The 14,459-nt window shown below is 43.1% G+C and overlaps 1 long non-coding RNA gene across 1 annotated transcript in view; it reads left to right on the top strand.

Annotated features, from left to right (window-relative positions):
• Positions 1 to 14,459, top strand: part of LOC147649008 (uncharacterized) — a 769,650-nt gene that overhangs the window by 621,619 nt on the left and 133,572 nt on the right. The window lies entirely within an intron of this gene.

Below are 14,459 nucleotides of genomic sequence, written 5' to 3'. Positions count from 1 at the left end.
ACCTTTTAACAAATGAGGCTTTACAATATCAATTTTCCCACTCTCACTTGAAACCCAAAGTCCATTGCTCTTGCACGTGGGATCCAAGCTGTTCAGCTGTCAGCTGTGTCTTGATACAGTTCACATCTGCGTGCTCGCTCTTCTGCTCTTTGGGCTGTCTGCTTGTCTCTGCAGCTGAGGAGTTTCCATGTTCTTCGCTAGGAAGTTACTTCTGCTTTGAACCTGTGAATACACAAACATAGACTTTCCTCCAAATTATTAATTGAAATGAATTTTTAATCTTGCGTCTGAACTTTTGACCAGAACCAAAGAATTCTCTCTCAACTTTGCTTGAGTACTGTTAGAACAATACCTGATAATTGATGGAATTGGCTTTGTAACAGACTTGTTTAAAAAGGACTGTTCAGGAATTATTTGTAATAGATATAAGATCTTTACCCTTTTTCCAAAAATTTAAGATATATAAGGTTTTTATACTTCTGAGGCATAGCCTTGGTTCCCCCCGCTTTTTTTTTTGTTTTGTAATTAAGTAAGGTATTTGGGTTTTTTTGTTATGACAATGAAAAACCATCAAATTAAAACACTTGCACATGTATACACATAGGAAATAACACTTTCAGAGAAATCAAAAACTTATTAAGAAAATGTGATATGAAACTTACCTGAATAATTTGTAATATGAATTGCTGAATATACTAAATATATACTCTCATCCCAGAGTCTGCCACAGCTGATAAATCAATGGAAGATTGGAAAATCATGTCTTGATAACAATTTTCCAAGCCCACTGTAAAATCCAGCTGCTATATTAATTCACTAATTGTCAAGTTAAATTGACCTGAATATTGTTTTGATGCAGAAAACTTCTGGGTTTATTGGTAAATTCTTTATCCAGCTAATGTGAGGGCTTGGCCAGAGCCTTAGGCCTCATCTGGAAAGATGTCTCTTAAGTCATTTTCAAAGCAAGGGGTTTAAGAATAGCAGCCATAAGATGCTTAAGACACTGTAAATTTTTAAAAGGCATTTGTATAAAACAAATGATCAGATGTCTTAGGTAATTGACTAATTCAACCATTCAGCAGTTAATTTAATCTGAAGTTTCTTTCATAACACTTAACTTTCAACCATGACACTGTTAGCGTTCAGGATCACACATAACCACAGAATGTTTATATGAAGGTTCTTTATTGAAGAGCTCTGGGTGTCAGGGGTAGACATACCCAAATCTGACCCGATTCGGTTTGGAGTTGAACATGTTTTATACACTATCATTATACAACTGACATATTAATTATTAAACTTATATTGTTCTATTGTATGCATTGTTTTTATCCAAGCATGGATTTCTTGTGATCCCCCCTAACATTGTTCCTCATGTTCTTTAAACAATAATTATATCTAATCACATCTAACAATTGTATCATTTATCATATACTCACTACACAGGTGCAGTTTGACCTGATCTTTAGCAAGCACAAGGCCTAACATTTCTCAGGGCCTACTTTTCCCAGGGCTTTCCAAACCTAACTTTCTTTCTAAGTCTCCAACTTCTCTAAGATTTTAGAACCTTTTACTGTCATTCCCCCCTATGAAAGCATTTTCACTTCACTATAAGTGCAAATGTTTTCACTTGATAAAGTCCTTTGTTTCTGAGTTTATACTTTGTGTTCTTTGAATCCTTGATTGATGTAAACGCTGTCCTGGATGTTGTCACGAACTGGAGAACCAGAGGATGGAGGGTGTGGGTCTCGTGTCAGTGCCTTTATTATTTTCTGGTTCCAGGATGCTTTCTTCTGTATTTATCCTTTTAAAATGCTGTAAACTAACCAAATTGCTAAGAATACAATTAGTAAGATTATCACACACTCAATGATAGATTTAATCCATAAACTCACATTCTACCCTAACCCTTTGAAGATTTTGCCTAACCAACATGTGTTCAAATCCTTTTGCTCTTCCTGTGCTCCATGCTCTATTTGTTGCAACTGATTGATGTCATATTCTACATCTGCAGTCACATTTGGGATGTGGATGCAGCAATGATCAATCCATCCCCTTAAAAAAAACCACACACTCCATGTTCTTTCAGGAGCAGCAAATCTAAGGCAAATCGATTTTGTAAAGTCATTTTTGTGGTGGCTTGTAATTGTACATTTAGTTCTTTAAATCTTTCCCAGGTGACTTTTGCTAGTCTATTTACCTGACCTGTTTCTCTATTCTGATAATTTGCTATAGGACCGAGGAAAAACTCTAGGGCCCACCTAAATCTCACTTCACTAGGGGGTTCTTGCCAAGTGTTATCTTGATTCTATTCCTATCCTAATCTTCCCTAGCTGTGCCTGTGTCTAGCCACTGAGTTGATTTTGCCATTGTTAGCATCCGTACCGAGATTAATTTTTGCTTTAGCAATTTTACCAATGCCTGTGCACCCCAGGGACATTTGTTCTGTTTAATTTGTAGAACTTCTCTCATTATCAAGGAGGTTAACACTATTTGTCTTTATGCAGTTACATACCACTCTTCTGAATCCTTTTGTGCATTTAGCAAATGTCCCAATTTCTCATCTTCTATTGAATATTTTGGTTTTGGAGGCAAATTAAATTGAGATACATTAATTTTTAAAGGTATCAATGCCATTGTTGTTTGCACTTCTCGAGCAATCTGTCGGGCTGTCCAGTCTGCTTTTTGATTTCCCTTTAGTCAATTCTAGTGCTCTGGTTAAGGCAACCAGTTCTGCCCTCTGGGCAGATGTATTTGCTGATAATGCTTTTGCCTCCACAATTGTACTGACTGTTGTTACCGCATATCCAGCGTATCTGGTCCTGTTCTCCACCAAGCTGCTTCCATCTGTGAATAGCTCTCACTCTGGTAGCTCCAGTGGGATGTCTTTCAGGTCTTCTCTTGCTGAATAGCTGTACTCTATTACTTCTACACAGTCATGCTCTAATGGGCATTCTTCAGTTGTGGTACCTGGGAACAAAGCTGGATTCAAGACGTTAGTTGTCTTTAGTGTGACATCATCCTGCTCAGTCAGGATTACCTGGAATTTCATCATCCTGCTTGGAGATAGCCAATGGCTCCCCTTTTATTCTAAAACAGTGCTCACCATGTGTGGCACACAGACATCTATGTGTCTACCCATGGTGAGTTTCCTAGTTTCTTGTGTCAGCATCACGGTGGCTGCAACTGCCCACAGGCACGAAGGCCATCCAGCACTCACGTGGTCAAGTTGTTTGGAGAAGCAGCCAACCGGCCTTTTCCAGCTTCCCAAACGCTGAGTTAGTACTCCCAGAGCTAGGTGTGATCTTTCGTGCACAAACAGGTGAAAATCTTTGGATAGATCAGGATTAGGATTGATAGATCAATCCTAATGCTGGAGCTGTTGTCAATGCCTCCTTCAGTTTGAGGAAGGTCTCCTTCTGTGGTTTGCCCCAGGTAAACGGCTGTGTCTTGTGGGCTTCATTCAGGGGTTTTGCAATTAGTCCATAGTCCATGATCCACAGGCGGCACCATCCGCACATCCCGAGGAAGACTCGCAGCTCATGCAGGTTCTGGGGTTCTGGAATGGCACAAATAGCTTGAATATGATCAGTACCCAGCTTTCATTGCCCTTGTGAGATTTCACATCTCAGGTAAATCACAGTCTGCTGGGCAATTTGTGCCTTCTCTTTAGACACCTTATATCCTCCCATTCCCAGCTGATTTAAAATTTCAATTGTTACCTTTATGCAGGTTGTCTTTTCCTCTGTAGCTATCAGCATATCATCAACATACTGTCACAGCAGGTATTGCTCCCTCAGAAGTTTCCCATTCTCGGTCCAAATCTCCACCTCTTTAACCAGCTGGCTTCCAAATAGGGTTGGACTGTTCTTGTATCCTTGTGGGAGTCGTGTCCAGGGGAGCTGAGTTTTCCTTCCATTTTCTGGATTTTCCCTCTCAAAGGCAAACAGTTTCCTACTTTCTTTGTCAAGGGGTATGCAGAAAAAGGCATCTTTTAAATCAATTACAGTAAACCATTTCTATTTCTTTTTCATGGATGTTAACAATGTTTAAGGATTAGCTACCACTGAGTAAATATCTTTAGTTATTCCGCTGATCGCTCTCAAATCCTGTAGTAGTCTGTACTCAACATTTGGTTTCTTCACTTGAAATATTGGTGTATTAAATTCCGATTCACGTATTTTAAAATTTGGTACTTCAAAAACTTTTCAATAATCTTTGCTATTCCTCGTCATGCTTCTGCCTTCATAGGATACTATTTAACTTGTACATCTTTTGCTGCTTCTTTTAATTCTACATGTACTGGTTGTGCCAATTTAGATTTCCCTGGTATGTCTGTTTCCCATACAGAGGGAATTATTGCGTCCTCTACTTCCCAAGGGATGGTAGGGACTGGTTTTCTTTTATCATTAAAATTTGTCCTGTCTTTGATTCAGGTATTTTCATTAAAAGTTCCCCGTTCTCAAAACTTATGACTGCATCAAGTTTTGCTAATAAATCTCATCTTAAAAGTGGGATTTGACACTCAGGCATATATAAAATTCATGTGTTAAATCTTTGTTTCCAAATCACAAATCCAGGGGTTGCAGGAATGGTCAATTCTCCTCCTTCCCTGTGGCTCTAACTATTGTTACTGTTTTCTCTTCCATTTGCCCCTTTAGATCATTTAGCAAAGAATATGTAGCCCCTGTATCCACCAGAAATTTTACTTCTTTATCTCCCAATTGTATAGTTACTAAAGGTTCCTGTATTGGTTTTTGTTCCGATTCTAGTCAGCTGCTGTACTCCCCCAGCACCATTAATTTCAAAGTGTCTTGATTCTGGTTGAACTGATTGCCCTGGTTAAACCGATTCGGGCATTCATTTTTCCAGTGCCCCTCTTGTCTGCAATAAGCACATTGATTTAACCCTAATCTTGGCAAAACCGATCTCCCTTGTCCTCTACCAAGTCGCCCCTCCCCAGTCCACGACCACCTCTGCCGCATCCTCTGAAACCTGGATTCTCTCTTCCTTGGATCACTGCCAAAAGATTTTGCCACTGCTTTTTACTAGCTTCTTTTTCCCTCTTATTGTATACTTTCCAAGCCACTTCAAGTAATTTATTTAAATTCCTTAAGTCCTCTCCTTCTAACTTCTGCAATTTTCCCCTAATATCATCCTATGACTGCCCAAGAAAAGTGAGAGCAAGCTCAACTTTCACTTGTTCTGTTTCTAGTTGAAGATCTGTGTACTTTCTCATTGCCTCCTTAAGCCTTTCCAAAAATGCAGCAGGGGATTCTTTCTTTTCCTCTCTTACCTCATACAATTTAGACCAATTCATAGCCTTAGGTACAGCATTCCCAACCCCTGTCTGGAGCCACTCTTGATATCCCTTCAGCCTCCACATGCCCCCAAAGGCATTGGGATCCCACCCTGGATCCTCGGTCAGAAAGTTCTCATCTAAAGTCCCTGTCACCACCCCAGTTCTGAGATCTTCTCTCACCTTCTCCTTGGCTGCTCTAAGCACCATCTCTTTCTCAGTAGAGTCCATTAAATTATCCAATATTACTTGTATATCTTCCCAATCTGCATTCTGAGTTTTCATAATCATTTTTACCACCCCTGCTACTTTATCAGGATTTTCTCTACAAGTTCCAGCTGACTGTTTCCAAATTATCAAGTCTGCAGGGGAGAAAGGCACTTTTACAAACTCTGGCCCCTCTACTCCTACTCCTTGTCTCAAGGGGGCAATCACAGTCCGCCTTTGTCTGCCCAAATCTTTTCCCGTTCTACCCAGAACCGGAGCAAGCTTTGACCGAGTCCGATGGGACACCGGTGTCACTGATTTATTATCATCACCCCCGCTACTGCTATCCTCCTCCCCAGCATTTTTCACATTTCCTTGTATCACAGTTAGATCTTGATCATCTCCCAGAGAAGAAGGATCAGGTGAAGGTGGTAGAGGAGGATAAAGAGGGAAAGGTGAAGTGGGGTTAGGCGAGATAGGGTTGGGTGAAATAGGATTGGGTGAAGTGGGGGCAGACAAAACAGAATCAGGTTGTTTTGGTTCTGCTGAAACCACTTGGAAATCAGCATCCATCTCTTTCCCCTGACGCAAACTTTCTTTTAATGCCAGGTGCTCTAAACAACTTTTTGTCCTTTTACACAAACCTCACATTTATCACTCCCACATGCTTTAACTGCCATCAATCCACACTCAGCCTGCCATTCTGGCTTGTCTCGCAAATAGAAAAACAAATCAACATATGGAACTTCATCCCACTTTCCCTCTCACTTACAGAACAACATCAACTGTAAAATGGTGTTATACTGCAAAGATCCATTTCTTGGCCACTTTTCCCCACTGTCCAGGTCATATCCTGGCCACCATGTATCACAATAATCAATCAACTTTACGTAAACCTTGCCTAAAGTTACCCTGTTTCCAATGTGCCAATAAGCACCCCAAAGGAGAAGTACGTGCTGTAGGGGCATTGCCACCTCAAATCCCTTTAAGCTTCTCCATGTTACAGTTACAATACACCACACACCACTGCTGCCGAACCTGCAACGCTTTCGCACTTGTCTGACAGACGGCGCCTGGGCAATACCAGGAATTCCTCCAGCCCAACCCTGCGGAGATTTCGCTGCGTCTTATCGGCAGGCACCAGAGCAGACCGAAAAGCACCTTACCTCTCTCGGAGGGACGTTGTGAGCAGAGGAGACGGTCACGGCCGGATGGGCTCCCCGAGAATCGCTCGGTGCCAGCTGGAGCATGATCGGGTCATGAACTCGCTCAGCAGCACTCACAGGGTCCCATCTGGGTCACCAAAATGTCAGCGTTCAGGAACATACATAATCACAGATTGATTATATGCAGGTGCTTTATTGAAGGGTTTGGGAACTAGGGGTATCAGCAACCCAAATCTAGCTCCATCGTCTTTGTCCAAAGTGCACATATTTATACAATTTCAGCTGTAGCAGTAATCACTATAACAACCTTATCAATATTGCTTCATTAATATTGCATCATTAACTTGATCGATATTGCTTCATGAAGAGTTAGCACATCCTTGTACGAACATGTATGAATCTTATCTCTGGGTGGGTATCTTGGAGACCCCAAGCACCAGTTCCTGTTACCATAAACATTCCAGCTTGCTAGACCATCCCTAATACCAAACATTCTTGTGGCCTAATTCTACATGATTTTGAGAAATATTATTCAGAGACATTTAACCCCATAGTAACAGAAGGACCAAGGATCCACTGTGACTCCACGGAGTGTCATGGAACCGTGGAGACCATTGTGACACTGCAGGGCCTCATGGAACCATTCTGACACCAAGCTGGCTGGGAGTGTGGATGTGCTGGAGGACAGGAGGGCTCTGCACAGGGAGCTGGACAGGCTGGATGCAGGGCCCAAAGCCAACAAGGTGAGGTTGAACAAGACCAAGTGCCGGCTCCTGCACTTTGGCCACAACAAGGCCTGCAGTGCTCCAGGCTGGGGCCAGAGTGGCTGGACAGCGGCCAGGCAGAAAGGGAGCTGGGCCACTGATGGACAGCAGGCTGGACATGAGGCAGCAGTGTGCCCAGGTGGCCAAGAAGGCCAATGGCCCCTGGCCTGCGTCAGGAATGGTGTGGCCAGCAGGAGCAGGGCAGGGATTCTTCCCCTGTGCTGGGCACTGCTGAGGCCACACCTCGAGTGCTGTGTCCAGTGCTGGGCCCCCAATTGAGGAAGGCCATGGAGGGGCTGGAGCGTGTCCAGAGAAGGGCAACAAGGCTGCTGAGGGGTCTGGAGCACAAGTCCTGTCAGGAGTGGCTGAGTGTGGTGGGTTTTAGCTCCAGCTAAAATCACCAGAGTACTTCCTTCTGTCTTGCTGTGAGATATGGAATAGGAGAAGGGCAAATCAGGCTTAAAATTGAATAGGAATAAAGAAACTTTATGAACAGGACTACAAGAATAAGAAACAAGAACAAAACCTCCAGAAATCTTTCCTCCCCCCTGTTGTAGTTTTAAAACAGTAACTAAAAAATTACTAGAAGACTTACTTAATTTTTTGCTGTGGATATGGATTAGAGGAAGAGCAAAACTGGCTTAAAACTTAAAAAGGACTAAAGAAAGTTTATTAATAAAACTACAAGAATAAGAACACTAGAATAAACTTCCAGAAAACCCTTTTTATCCCCTACTACCCACCATTCCCTTGTTCACATGACAACATAGAGACAAAAAACTTTGGAACTTTGGTGTTCAAAACAGTCCCAATTCCTGCTCGAGTCTTTTCATCAGTCTTTGTAGAGAAACAGAAGTCTTCTTCTGCTAATCTATGCAGTTTTCTACAAGAAAGCTATTTCTGTTATAGTTTTCTATTTTTCTGATGCCAGCTGCCTGGAAATCTTGTCATCAGTTCACTCCTCCCATTTCACATCACTCTGAGGTGTGTATGGGTCAATGAGTCTAGGGATGTCATTTTTAAGGATGAGTTATTCAACGGCAAAAGTTCCCTTCATCTGTTTCTGTGAGCTTCCCTGGAAAGCAGTTTTCTCATTGGCTCTTAAGGCCTCAAATCTGCAGCTATTACTTTATCTCACTCTGTTCCAGTACCTCACTGTATCACAATTACTCCACCTTTTGCTCAAAATCCAAACTTTGAACACTCCATTCCTCTCTATATACTCTGTCACGAATTAAAGCAGCTTGTTTCAAGACTCTATTGGCCATCTCCATAGCTTTAACAGAAAAATATTTCAGCTTATAAAGCATCTCCTTATTCTCTACCTTTTCTGAAGCTTCTTTTCTTTACTGTCTCTGATAGTCTATAAAGTCTCTTTACATGTTGATTACTCTCTTTTTCTCTCTCTGGATAAAAAGATAAATCTGAAAGTCTCATCTGGGTAAAGAAAGGGTTAAAATCTTGCCCAGGCTTTTGTAGATGGTTCTGTGATCTCTGCCGGAGCAGCGGCTGGAGCTGTCTGCGATGGAAGATTCTTCATGGCTGTTCTGGAGAGTGTGGTCCCTGTCTCAGCCTGCCGCAGGTCAAGAGCTTTTTCCTTTCTTTACTCGGCAGTCTCTGGTGAATTTTGTCATGGCAAGAACTGCAGCCGAGCCAGGGAGCGGCCTGGCCCGGCCAGAGCCCGGGGCAAGCCCCGCAGGCCCCATCTCCCGGCCGGGAGCCGCGGCAGGCCCAGCCCAGCCCCTGCCCGGGCCGCATGGGCTGGGCCGGGGACGGGAGCCAGCTGGAGCTCTGTTACCTTTCACAGCCAGGACACAAAGAGAACAAGAGAGCTCTGACTTTGTATCTTAAGGAGGTGCTCACAGGTTGACTTAAATTTTTAATGGTCAAACCTGCTGTCAATTCTTAGAAATGACCGATAATTGGACAGGAGAAAAGACTCCCATCAGCCACCAGCAGCTTCAACTTCCTTAGCTCCCAAAACCACCTTAAAGGTAAAGCCACCCCATGACAAAATAACAATCACTATTTTTTTTGTGCAACTTAATAGAAAACCAAAACTGCAGAGATTATAACAAACAATATAACCTACAGTGAAATCAAGGGTGTCACAGACTGCATTCACTTCTATCCACAAGTAGCTGTTCATCAGCGTTCTGTCACAGCTGTTTCAGTTGTAGTCATCTTCATCTCTCCAGGAAAATAACTGTGCAGTTTAAACAAATGTCTTCAATAAAACATGAAGCAATTTAAATTTTAAACTTGTTAAAAATTAATTATGATAAAAATAAGTAACAAAACAACGTCAAAAAATACCAAAATTATAACTTAAGCTAAAAACACTCAAATTTAAACATAGTGAAATTTAACTTTGATTAATCTTATTAACACTTAATCTATATTAGATGAAAATATGACTTAATCTTACTCTGTTATTATAAAAAAAAAGACAACTAAAAGTTTGGTATACATTTCTTTGAACACAATATAACAGGAACATTGATTCACTATAGAGATTATAGGGATGCAACAAATTTATCACCATTCTATGTTATCTGGTTTTGAGAATAACCCATAATAACTGCAGATGTTCTTAAAAACATCCATTTGTAACAAGAATTTGCTTGGTATATGCTTAAATTTGTTAGGATTTTTAGAGTGCAGTTTTACTAGAAAAAAAATACAACACTACAGATTTGGCAAGTTGCTATTCAGCTTTTGTAGTACTTTTCAGAAACATTAAGTCTAACTTTTTAACTAAAATCCAAAATCTAAATTGGTATATATGCTGTTATACATGTTTGTTTTTTTAATAACAAAAAGACTCACATTAAAATTTCTTTATTAAAATTGTCAAAAAACCAAGCAAATGGGTAATATATGGTTAACATAACTTTGAAATTACTGAAGCTGTATTGAACTAAATCCACAATACACTTATTCAAATGAAAGGAAAGGTTAAAAATGAAAGAAACCTGTCATTCAATCCTTTTTCTGTAGGGTTAATCATATGATCTTTCAACTCAAATCTTGCAGAAATTAACTCTAACTACAGTAATAATACTTGATCACTCTGTATCATACAATATTACATTATCAGTAGATGTATAGAGAAGATAACATTTTCAAAACTTTCATGTATTGGGAATACTGAAACAGAAGAAAAATATTTTAAATTTTTTGGGATGCATAAATATCATCATTTTCTATGTTATTCTGTAAAAAACAAAACTAGCAGATATCATTAGAAATACAACATCCATATATATTCTATTCTGCAACATTTTTAAACATTTTGATCCACTTTTGAAGGCACTTCAATAGGGGCTTCTTTCTGAAGCTTAACTGACTGCAATCATTTGCAGATTAGCCAGCAATGCATCTTACAATGCTTTTGATTTTTGCCTTTCGGCTGTTTTTCTGAAGCCATTCCAGAGATGCTGGACTTTGTATTGCCCTGTCCCGTAACCCCGAGCCCATGTCTGTGGGAGGATTTGTAGAGTGAAAGAACTGTGCATGAGCAGGGCTGTGCTCCAAAGGCTCTTGGCTTTGTGTGGTATCCAGTGAAACCATCTGCTGCGGTGGAGCTGTTGTTTTTCCCAGCTGTTGTTGCTGTGCTGCAGCTGTATTGCAAAGCCAATTCAATTTGAAAAGCGGCGCTGCAGCGCCTGGGGACGGTGCCGCAGGCGGGGTCTGGAGCTGCGGCGGTGGTTGCGTCACTGCTGACGTCACTTTGACTGACAGCTGTGGCTGCAGGCCCAGCCCTGGCAGGCGGGGCGCAGGGGCCGCCGTGCCCGTGGAGGTCCCGGACCGCTCTGGGTCGGGCCGAACCCTCCCGAACCCTCCCGGGGGGGACAGGGCTGTCCCCTCCACCCCCCTGGGGCCGGAAAGGGACTCGGCTGCCGGCACGCAGGCGGCCAAGGAAGTTTCCCCTCCCTCTTCTGCCTGCAGCAGCGCACCGAGCGCTGGAACAGCTCCAAGAGAGCTCAGACACTCTTGCAAAAGCTCCAAGGCCCCTTTTTGCAGATTCTGCCCGCGTTTTAGAATCGCCTCCTCGTCTCTGTATAGTTGTTTTTCTGGGCTTTCAACAGGCTTAGACATTCCCTGTGCTACGGTGGAATTCAGGAAGGCTGCCACAGACTTTACAGCGTGCGGGAACAAGGATTCCGCATCTGACTGGGACAAACCCTTCTGTTTTTCTGGAGCCATCGTGTCCCTTGCCTGAGTTCCAGAGTCCCATTTACTGGCCATGACTTCATAAGGCACTGCAGAAGCCATTAGAAGTTCAGTCGCTGCCTGGTCTCTCAGAGTGGTTTTTTCATATATTCTCACGTTTATCTTCTCCCACAGGCTTGGGGTAAAAATTTTCTGTGAATCCACGTTAGGGAATTCTGCCCGTACCCAGGATAGAAGGCTTTTAAGCTCCTCCGTGGATACAGAGATCGGGTGCTCCTTTACCGTAGCTTCCAAGACAGCCAAACCTCCCCCTCAGGTCTGGACATGTTTCCCATATTTTTGCTCCCTTCTGACGGCTTACCTGACCTGAGGGTCAGCTTTCTCTCAGCTCCTCTATCCGTGATCCATTCCACAGCTCACAGACGTCTGGCTTGGCTTGTCCGCTCTCAGCAGCACCGGGATTACCGAGATCTTCTTCTTCCCCTTTCCAGGGAGTTTTCCAGCTTTCCGCTGTCTTCTTTTTGTTTTTGGTTTTTTTTTTTTGTTTTATTTTTTTTTTCCTCAACAGGAGCCTTCAGTTCAAAGTGCCCCAAGTTTGGGAGCCATTTGTATCGTTAAGGACTTTTGGATTAGGTTCTTTTTCCCTCTGAACTGAAGATTAATGAGAGGGAGGCAGTTTTTTCATGTTCAGTTGTTTATTCTTTTCTTATCAGCTTTACAAGCTACAAGGAGCTATGTGCACTATGATAGAAAAGGGGTAAAATGGCTAACAAAGATCCTCTTCAAGGTATTTTATATGTCCATTTACCCAACTAACAGATGACAACTCAATTATTTTTCTTAGTGACCCAAAGACCCAACACCTGTGCGCTGCACTGCGGCATTTTTGACCCAATCACTTGCTACTACCCAAAAACCCTTAAGAGAAGAACATGAAGAAGAAAGAAGAAGGACAAGAGACAACACCCTAAATCTTCCTTCTTGTCTCCTGTTCTCTAAATGGTTTTTCACCCAGTGATTTAAGAAACTTTCTAATCTACACACTTACACTTTTCCTATCTAACTTTAACATTTGTTTTCATGTATCACCATGAAAACATGCTCATGAATTTCATGTCATATGAAATTCAGTGTTTCTTGGAATCCTAGAACTAAGTATTAGAAACAAGGGCACACACTCTGTATCTCAGACTCCAACACCAGAGTGAGCTAGTGAGGAAAATGCCTGGCCTGGCTGGGCAGGGAGCTTTTGCAGGAACTCAGGAAAAGGATGAGGGTGCATCACCTTTGGACAGAGGGACAGGCAAAGTTTAAGGATGTTGTTAGGTCCTGCAGAATGAAAAGAAGAGAGGTGAAAGCTGAATGAGAGCTTAACGGTGCTGCTTCTGTGAAGGATAACATACCGTGTCAGGCTGGAGCTGATCTGGCTCTATCACTGGGGCCTGCACAGGAGTGGGTCACACCCCAGGAGCAGGATGAGCCCAGCTGTGACTAGAGTACTCACTCTACGGCTTTTGGCTGTCAGTCTGAGCTCTGAGGAGGCAAGGACGAGAGGGAGGTCTTTTGCATGGGATAATAGAGGATTTATTGCTCAGGGGAATCTTGGGGGTAAAAAAAACCCCAGAAAATGTGAGTGTGCAACATCTGAAATAGGGAGGTGGTTCAAAGGGATGGTACAAAGCATCAGCTAATCAGAGATATCCTGGGGAGGGTAAAAGGCAGGGTTCACAAAATCATCATCCAATTGGGGCCCAAAGCACCAAGGATCCACTGTGACACTGCAGGGCCCAAAGCACCAAGGATCCACTGTGACTCCACAGAGTGTCATGGAACCGTGGAGACCATTGTGACACTGCAGGGCCTCATGGAACCATTCTGACACCAAGCTGGCTGGGAGTGTGGATGTGCTGGAGGGCAGGAGGGCTCTGCAGAGGGCCCTGGACAGGCTGGATGCAGGGCCCAAAGCCAACAAGGTGAGGTTGAACAAGACCAAGTGCCGGCTCCTGCACTTTGGCCACAACAAGGCCTGCAGTGCTCCAGGCTGGGGCCAGAGTGGCTGGACAGCGGCCAGGCAGAAAGGGAGCTGGGCCACTGCTGGACAGCAGGCTGGACATGAGGCAGCAGTGTGCCCAGGTGGCCAAGAAGGCCAATGGCCCCTGGCCTGGATCAGGAATGGGGTGGCCAGCAGGAGCAGGGCAGGGATTCTTCCCCTGTGCTGGGCACTGCTGAGGCCACACCTCGAGTGCTGTGTCCAGTGCTGGGCCCCCAATTGAGGAAGGCCATGGAGGGGCTGGAGCGTGTCCAGAGAAGGGCAACAAGGCTGCTGAGGGGTCTGGAGCACAAGTCCTGTCAGGAGTGGCTGAGTGTGGTGGGTTTTAGCTATAGCTAAAATCACTAGATTACTTCCTTCTTTCTGTGAGATATGGATTAGGAGAAGGGCAAATCAGGCTTGAAATTTAAAAAAAAACAACTTTATGATCAGGGCTACAAGAATAGAAACTCAATGAACAAAGCCTCCAGAAACTTTTCCTGCCCCCACCCAACTTTTCCTTTCCCAAGTGACACGGCAGAGACAAAACCTGGGATGTTAAAGCAGTGCCAACTATACAATAGTCTTTTCATCAGTCTGTGCAGGGAGAGGAGTTTTCTCTTGTCATGCCATGGAGAGTTCTCCAAAAGAAACAGTTTTCTTGTGGCTTTTCATTTCTACAAATGGCAGTCACCCAGGCACAAACTCTGCCCTCTCCTCCCATTTTCACACCACTCAGAGGTGTGTTCATGGGCCATGAGCTCAAGGGGTTTTATTTTAAGGATGAGTTATTCAAAGGCAAAGGTTCTCTTCATGTC

The sequence above is a fragment of the Cyanistes caeruleus genome, chromosome 28, assembly GCF_971803275.1.
Source record: "Cyanistes caeruleus chromosome 28, bCyaCae1.hap1.1, whole genome shotgun sequence".
In the NCBI taxonomy this organism is placed as follows: Eukaryota; Metazoa; Chordata; class Aves; order Passeriformes; family Paridae; genus Cyanistes; species Cyanistes caeruleus.
This window is presented reverse-complemented; position numbering and strand designations above follow the sequence as displayed.